Below are 7,813 nucleotides of genomic sequence, written 5' to 3'. Positions count from 1 at the left end.
ATAATGTAATACGTTTTTAAAGCAGTGGTTTCTGGTCAAGTAGAAACAAAATACTGCTAATCAACTGGGCATCAGCGGATTAGTGTTAGTGTCGTGTGGTTCTCAGAATGTTAACCTTTTGGACCCAACCACCTTCGCGACCAATTCTAAGTAAAACATAGAAAAACTTGTGAGTGCCGTGTGGTTCCCGGCACCGATAGAAAAACGATTAAGACCATTCAATTTCTTTCCTATGGATCCTGTAAAAGGGGACTACGAGATAGACTTAATTATTTATATACTTGGGATTCTTTTTTATAGGCGACGGCTGTGCAACCTGTCACTATTTGAATCAGAATTCTAAACAGCTGAACGTGGCCTATGAGTCTACAAAACTGTTGGCTCTGTCTACCCCGTAAGAGATATAGACGTGATATGCAGACAAATTCTTGGTTGTGGACCACTAGCCCCCAGTTTTTACTCGTAGTGTGACAGGATACATGAAATGTAAAGTAAGCGTAACCATTTTTAAAGTTATTTGAAAAATGTATTATATTTCATAGGGTAAATAATAAGGTAATAATATAAGGGTATGTACACAAAATAAATAAACTAGGTAGGTTTTACAGCTTTAATATTATGTGGTTCATAAATACTCACAACCACGTTAGTAATTAATAAAGTTACACCAAGCCTTCCGTGGCTCTGGAGAGACAGTGATAGTGAAAGCTGCATCGGGATAAATCGTAAAAGTCAATTAAAGGAGAAGGCTTATAACGTTTTAGGCGGCGGGCTAGCGATGTATCACTATCTGAATCTTAATGACACATGAATGTGGTCTTATAGTCTTTTCGAGACTATTGCCCTTATCTGCCTCGTAAGGTATAAAAACGGGATATGTGCCGTGTGGTTCCCGGTACCAATATAAATAGTATAGGACTACTCCATCTCTTTTCCACGGATGTTGTTAAAGGCCACTAAGAGATAGATTTCTAAATTTGGGATTCTTCTTTTAGGCGATGGCCTAGCAACCTGTCACTATTTGAATCTCAATTCTATCATCAAGCCGAATATGAGCTGAACATAGGCCACGTTTCAGTCATCAGTCTTTCAAAACTGCTGGCTCTGTCTACGCCGCAAGGGATATAGACGTGATCATATGTATGTGTGTGTGCGCATGTAACTTGTAGACGTCTACATAAAAAAAAAACGAACGTGAACATGTAATATTAGATACAAGATAATTTGGAAATAGAAAGACTATTTAAAAAAAAAAAGTTTAACAGTTTTGATAATCTGTGCTTAATACATAAGAAGCCTTCCGAAGCTCTGGAGCAAAGTAATAGTACAGCTCGTAACTAATGGTTCGCGGACACGGACCATCGTTCTCGAGCTTAAGCTGCATTGGGATAAATTGTAAAAGTCAATTAAGGGAATAGCTTCTGAAATAGGGAGCGCCGAGTGGTTTCCGACACTGGAAGAGATTTGTTTTGAAAGAAGCAGAACCTATGTAATTTGGTTTTTTGTGTTTCATCATCATTCTCGATATTTTCTGTGTTCATAAATTAGTACATAAATAAATTAAATTAATAATGGCGCTAAGGGATAGGCTTATAAATTTGTGTTTCTTTTTGACATGAGAAAGAAAGAAAAGACTTTTACTAAGACTCCGTTTTCCTATTTTCTGTTCCAATGAAGCCAATTTATTATCAAAACATGTTGGGCCTAACAAGCTAAACAATTACGGGTAACAAAACATAAGAATATTTTGAATTTCGAAGCAGGATAACTATTGGAATTCGCCAAAGGGCGAACGCATGAATTCCAAATACAAATATGTACCACATTCGCTGCAGCGAGCTTTCCCGAGGTTTTCCGAACGATTTAAACTTGGTACGTCGAACGTGAAAGCGCAGTTTTCCTTTGACCGCCGGGTGGGTCGGACGCGCGCTCGGTGCTGTATACTTTACGTGACCGTTCAGTGTTAGTGATCTTGTGTATTTCGAGTGTTAAACTGTTGATGGGACATGAGTGGCATTGTAGTTCAGACTACGTTATAGGACTAATCAGGTCAGTACTTGAGTTTCTTGTGGCATGTTTTAAAAGTTCTGTTTTTTTTAGTTGACTTACGAAGTGTATTTTTACTTGCGATAGATAGTGCTACATTAATGCTGAAATTGATTTATTAAAATTAGCCCTTTCTCTGAAGGATAGGCAGAGACAACATTCCACTTGCCAAGATCCGTTTTTCCGCACATTTCTTTCGTTCATTCACATCTACAATTCTTTCATGCCAGCTCGTCATGCAGAAGTTACAGTACGGTCGGAGGAAACGAAATGTGCCCAACTTATATTGTTGGTTTATATGAACAAGTGATTACTTTCTCTATACCCGACTGTACGTCTCATACTTTAACTTCGTGTTCAATGATACAATTTGATAATATTTGGTACCTAGTTACATAAAGATGTAACCTTAGAAAACTATACACACTATTTTATATCCAGAATCATACAAGAAAATTTTTGGTTTAGCTTTCCTTACTATCATATAATGTAAAAGTTACTGTACAATGTGCTGTGCATTCTTTAGTTACAGATTCAGGGATTATTTTCTGTTTGCGTAACTTCGAAAAAAAAATTATTGATTTTTTTGTTATTTTCATTCCAAAAAAAAAAGAAAAGAATTTCTTGTTGGATATGGGAAATAATTTGTATACGAATGAAGTTGTAAATAAAAGCTTATCAAGGATAAAGTGGAAATGACAATATCATGTCCAGAGGAAGTTAACTTTGTTCAAACATGCAAACTGTGTGAAATGTTTTTTTATCAAGAATTTACTGCTTTACATCATGTTATGATTATGTCACGTACATACATAAGATCACGTCTTTATCCCTTAAGGGATAGACAGAGCCAACAGTTTTGATAAAACTAGATGGCCAAGTTCAGCTGTTTATTGATGGAATTGAGGTTCAAATAGTGACAGGTTGCTTGCACATCGCCTAAAAGAAGAATCCCAAGCTCATTAGCCTATCCCTTAGTCGGCTTATTTGCCATATAAGGAGCACTCCATAGTGGTCGTATTCTAACATAAGTGCTGGAAACCACACGGCAAAAAAATGCGAAAGTCTAGTTTTCACACTATCATGGCTAAACCACGGGTTAGGATTATTTATTTTAACCTAGGACAGAAACTAGTAATAACATAAGTGCCTACTTATAGCATTGGTATATTGGCCTGGACCTTGTCTTGGACGTTTAGTATCTATACAAGTATTTATTACAAAATAGTGTTTAGTTGAGTTAGTATGTCGTAACACAAGTTTCCAGCTTACTTCGAGGATAAGCTGTTGTTGTTGAAAAAGTCCTTCTAAAATTCTTTAAAAAACTGAAGATTTTCTAACGCACAAAAATTACACGTACGTACATACAGGTTGTTGACATTTGCACAACATAAAAAAAAGAGCTATTATAATTTCCGCAGGGCAATGACTGCATTACCCTCAATAAATTTTGTTTTTTCATGACAGCGCCTGGGTTTAATAGGGTTTTTTTCCTGGATACTTAAATTTTGTCAAGCGGATATTCTGTCGTGAAATCCATTAACCGTCAACACCCTGGTGTATTATAAAGTTACATACATATATATAGTGGAGTAGACAGAGCCAACAGTCCCGAAAACACTTATAGGACGCGGTCAACTGTATGGTTTATGATGAATGGTTTATGGTTTATGATAAATATGATGATGATGGAATTGAGATTCAAATAGTGACGGGTTGCTAGCCAGTCGCCTACAAAAGAATCCCAAGTTTATTAGCCTGTCCTTTAGTCGCCTTTTATGGGAAAAAGATGCAGAATTAAAAAGTTTCTAAATTAAATCACCTTATGATTTCTGTTACGAGTGATTTACATACATACTAAATTATCTGTATAGACGTAATTATATGTAGGTATGTATGTAAATCACCTACCTGTCTTTATCCCTATCGGGGTAGACAGAGCCAACAGTCTTAAAACGACTGAAAGGCCACGTTCAGCTAATATGAGTTAATTTGAAGCACAAAATTTATTGTTGTTATTTTAACCACTAGCTATTCTTTTATCTGTGGATTTTATGATAAAAAAATGCCATTTCTATTCGAGTTTCAAGCAATTTATCGTTGACATAATTTAGTTATGAGTGACGGCAAATAATGCCTTTCCTATGTCAAATGTCGACCTATAAACCAATTTGGTTTCAGCATTGCCAGCTAGATGAGTATCAGTCGGAATTATTTATCAGTAATGCCTTCGGGCTCTGTTCGAGATCCTTGGTTTAAATCCCGTGGGATATGTGTTTTTTAGAATCAAAGACAAAGATTTTATTTTCTAAGCATGCGTATAAATATGTACATACATAGTCACGTCTATATCCCTTGCAGGGTAAATAGAGCCAACAGTCTTGAAAAGACTGAATGGCCACGTTCAGTTATTTGGCTTAATGATAGAATTGAGATTCAAATAGTGACAGGTTGCTAGCCCATCGCCTAAAGAAGAATCCCAAGTTTGTAAAACTATCCTTCGCCGTCGCCTTTTACGAAATTCATGGGAGAGAGATGGAGTGGCCCTATTCTTTTTTCATTAGTGCCGGGAAACACATGGCACAAAATATAAATATGTATATTTGTGTTAAATAATTATGTTCAGTCCTACATGTTTTGCCACTGACAGTAAGTATATCAAGGAAGTGCACAGTTGAAATCATCATCATCATTATATGATCACGTCTATATCCCTTGCGGGGTAGAGAGAGCCAGCAATAATAACTACTCTCGTTTCTTAATCTAAATACCATCAACAAACATTAAGCCATCTATATAAAATCACATCAACACGAAGGCGCGATATATATAGTGTGTGTGAATTACACATAAAAAAAATAAAGCCATTATTATGTGAAAAAGACCTTACAAACGAGCGAATTTGTAAATGTTTTTAGCTTTTCTAAAAGATATCGTGTTTATCTTATTAAGGTTGAAAAAAGAAATTCTAGACGAAAAGTAGAGTAGAGTAGAGTAATAAGACCTTGAGTTTTAATGCAGCTGTCGAGATCGGGATAAAATAATTTTCTTTTGATGTTTTTCAGTAAACTATTGTTGAAACGTTATTTACAATTTCTATGATAAAATTTTTTCAAAAGAGTATCACTACATAGTTAACACATTTGAACCTCAATTCTATCATCATGCCAAAAAGTCTTTTTAAGACTGTTTGCTGTGTCTACTCCGCAAGGGATAGAGAAGTGATTATATATATATATTATGTCAATTCCGTGATTATACCATACCGCTAAACGTGGCGTTTAAATGTTGTGGCTAAGGCTCTGTCTGCCCCTATAAAGATTACGATGTGGAGTATATATAAAAGGAATAACAGGAAAGCATTAAAGCGTACCTTTTTGGACATTTTAGCTCCAGATGTTAAGTTCAGTGTTTATTTTTATTTCTATTATCCTTCTTGATGTTCCAAGTAATGTTGAATTGTTCATTACTTGAAAAGCTTCTCTGTTACTTAATGGTACTCTTCATTTTGAGAGTACGAATTTTATTACTGCTGTTACTGTTAACGTATATATTGAAACTAGATTATTTGCTCGCGTAAAACGAAATATCCTATTAATTTCCTGTTCTCTTAAGAAAATCGAGCTACTCAGAAATTTCACTTTTTTTATAAAATATACATATGATCACGTATATATATGTATATGCCTTGCAGGGTAGACAGAGCCAACAGTCTCGAAAAATACCAATACGCCACGCTCATCTGTTTGGCTTAATGATAGTTTATATTCCATGAAATTTCATGTAGTACGTACTGAAAATCCATCTAAAAAAAGCAAATTTTTACAAACTCTGTCAATGAACAAAATAGGTTCGAAGTTCAGTGAAAATAAAGGATATAACAAGACTTAATCCTTGGCTGGTCGTGTTAGGGGTTAATAAATATGCACCCTTTTCGCTCATAACAGCTGTATATTGGTACTCAACTCTATAACATATGACGAAACTATCCGTGAACATTCTCAATATCAAACCGAACACTTTCATACTACCAACTTTAGTCATTAAGGCTCTACTTGTGGCTATTATTATTATACTGATATTACTTAGCCTTATCAAGGTTATGATCCATTTGGTGGAAGTTTTAATCGAATTTCGGTAACAATGCGTCAATATGAGTTATCTGGGAGTTGTATCGTTTTTAGAACGATTGAATTTGATTGAAAAGATTTGAATGTATGAATGGAATTGTTTATTGGAGGTAATGATGCGTAGAAACCTAAAGGTCGTATAACTTTACGATATATATTACGGGATATTCTATATATTTTGGATTTATCACAGCTAGACATTTGATTTTTGTTATAAGCATTTAATCTCGAAGAAGGTGAGCATAAGAAGCACATTTTTTTCGACGCATTTTGGGTCAGTGACATATTTTCAAATGTTCCGTAAAAGAAAAATATCGATATTTGGTTACATATATCGATATTTTGCGTATAGTTTCTTCGTCTCTTTTAGATTTAAATGATTTTCCATATAAACTTCTAAAGTGACATCTAAAAAGCCTAAAATAAATAAGAACATAACAAAAACACTGTTAATTTCCGCCAAAGTCAAAGCTTTACATTGGCAGTACGAGGCCAAAACAAAAATGTCATTTGGGATTTGTATCGGAATCTCCCGCTACAATGATAGATGAGATCCATCAAAACTTTTTATGGCCGTGTCGTGTGTTTGAGAACTTAGATTTAACTCAACTAAGTTAGAAAGAAGTATTGTTTGTGAGACTGTCACAATGCCATTATTAATTTGGTTTTATTTCGCTTTTGATATAATGGCAACGTTGACAGTAAAGTAAAGTCTCAAGTTTATCAAAGTCGGAAAAATAATATTACGACCGATTGGATAAGAAAAAATCAAAGTATCAATCATCTTAAATCTATTGTTTGACTGATTTACTGACAGACACACAACGTATAACGAAAAGCGTTAGGTGGTCGGATCTGTGTCGGGGGGGCAGAAGGCGTCCACTTTATCGTGCGCGTACTGCCTCACTAGGGTCACTTCCCAACCCTGGAATGGAAATGGCGGCCAGCAACTTACTGGTCGCCCATTACAGTAAGATTCCCGGCACAGAAGCGCCGGGCAGCCAGAGGGCATCGTGGTGAAATGCCTGCGATCCCATGATGCCCTCAAAATGGCATGAAGGGCGCACGGAAGGGTTTTAGAGTGGGTAGGCTGGTATATTAGGTGCCAGGAGTCCCACACTCTCCCGGGTGAAGACCCGGGGGGTTGGTCCTTAAAAAGGATTTTCCCTTCGATAACAACAACAAAAAAAAAAGGTTGGTCGGACCGGTAACGTGCCCGTTTGAAATGCGCGATGCGCAGAAAGGCACAAGTTCAAATCCCACCTCGGTCATATACCAATGACTATTTTCGAAGTTATGGACATTAGTTTAAATACTAACCGATGCTCTTACGTTGAGTAACAACATCGTGAGGAAATCTGCACGTTCAGGCAACTGGATGTGCTACCTTGATCGATCATATGCGGGTTAGGTTTACCAGCAATGGTTGTCAGACGGGAATTGCGTCGTGTCTGACTGATTCACCCAATCCAGGGTCCATGGTCAAAGGCATACCTCGAGCTCCTATCCAGAGTGTTAAGGATGCAGCTGGGAGTAAAGCCATGAAGATAACGTATAACTGAAACTGCCGTGTGCAAAGAGATGAAATTTGGCATGTGCTTTGGGGAGTCTAGAAGAACGCTAAGAGAGGATATTCT

At 36.4% G+C, this 7,813-nt stretch overlaps 1 protein-coding gene across 1 annotated transcript in view; it reads left to right on the top strand.

Moving 5' to 3' along the window:
• The first annotated feature begins 1,918 nt into the window (after positions 1-1,918).
• Positions 1,919-7,813, top strand: part of LOC106130340 (acid sphingomyelinase-like phosphodiesterase 3a) — a 45,454-nt gene continuing 39,559 nt past the window's right edge. Inside the window, exon 1 of the mRNA XM_060945796.1 lies at positions 1,919-2,049. The gene's annotated coding sequence lies outside the window, so the exon portion shown is untranslated. The remainder of the gene's footprint in view (positions 2,050-7,813) is intronic.

This window comes from Amyelois transitella, chromosome 9 (genome assembly GCF_032362555.1).
Source record: "Amyelois transitella isolate CPQ chromosome 9, ilAmyTran1.1, whole genome shotgun sequence".
In the NCBI taxonomy this organism is placed as follows: domain Eukaryota; kingdom Metazoa; phylum Arthropoda; class Insecta; order Lepidoptera; family Pyralidae; genus Amyelois; species Amyelois transitella.
This window is presented reverse-complemented; position numbering and strand designations above follow the sequence as displayed.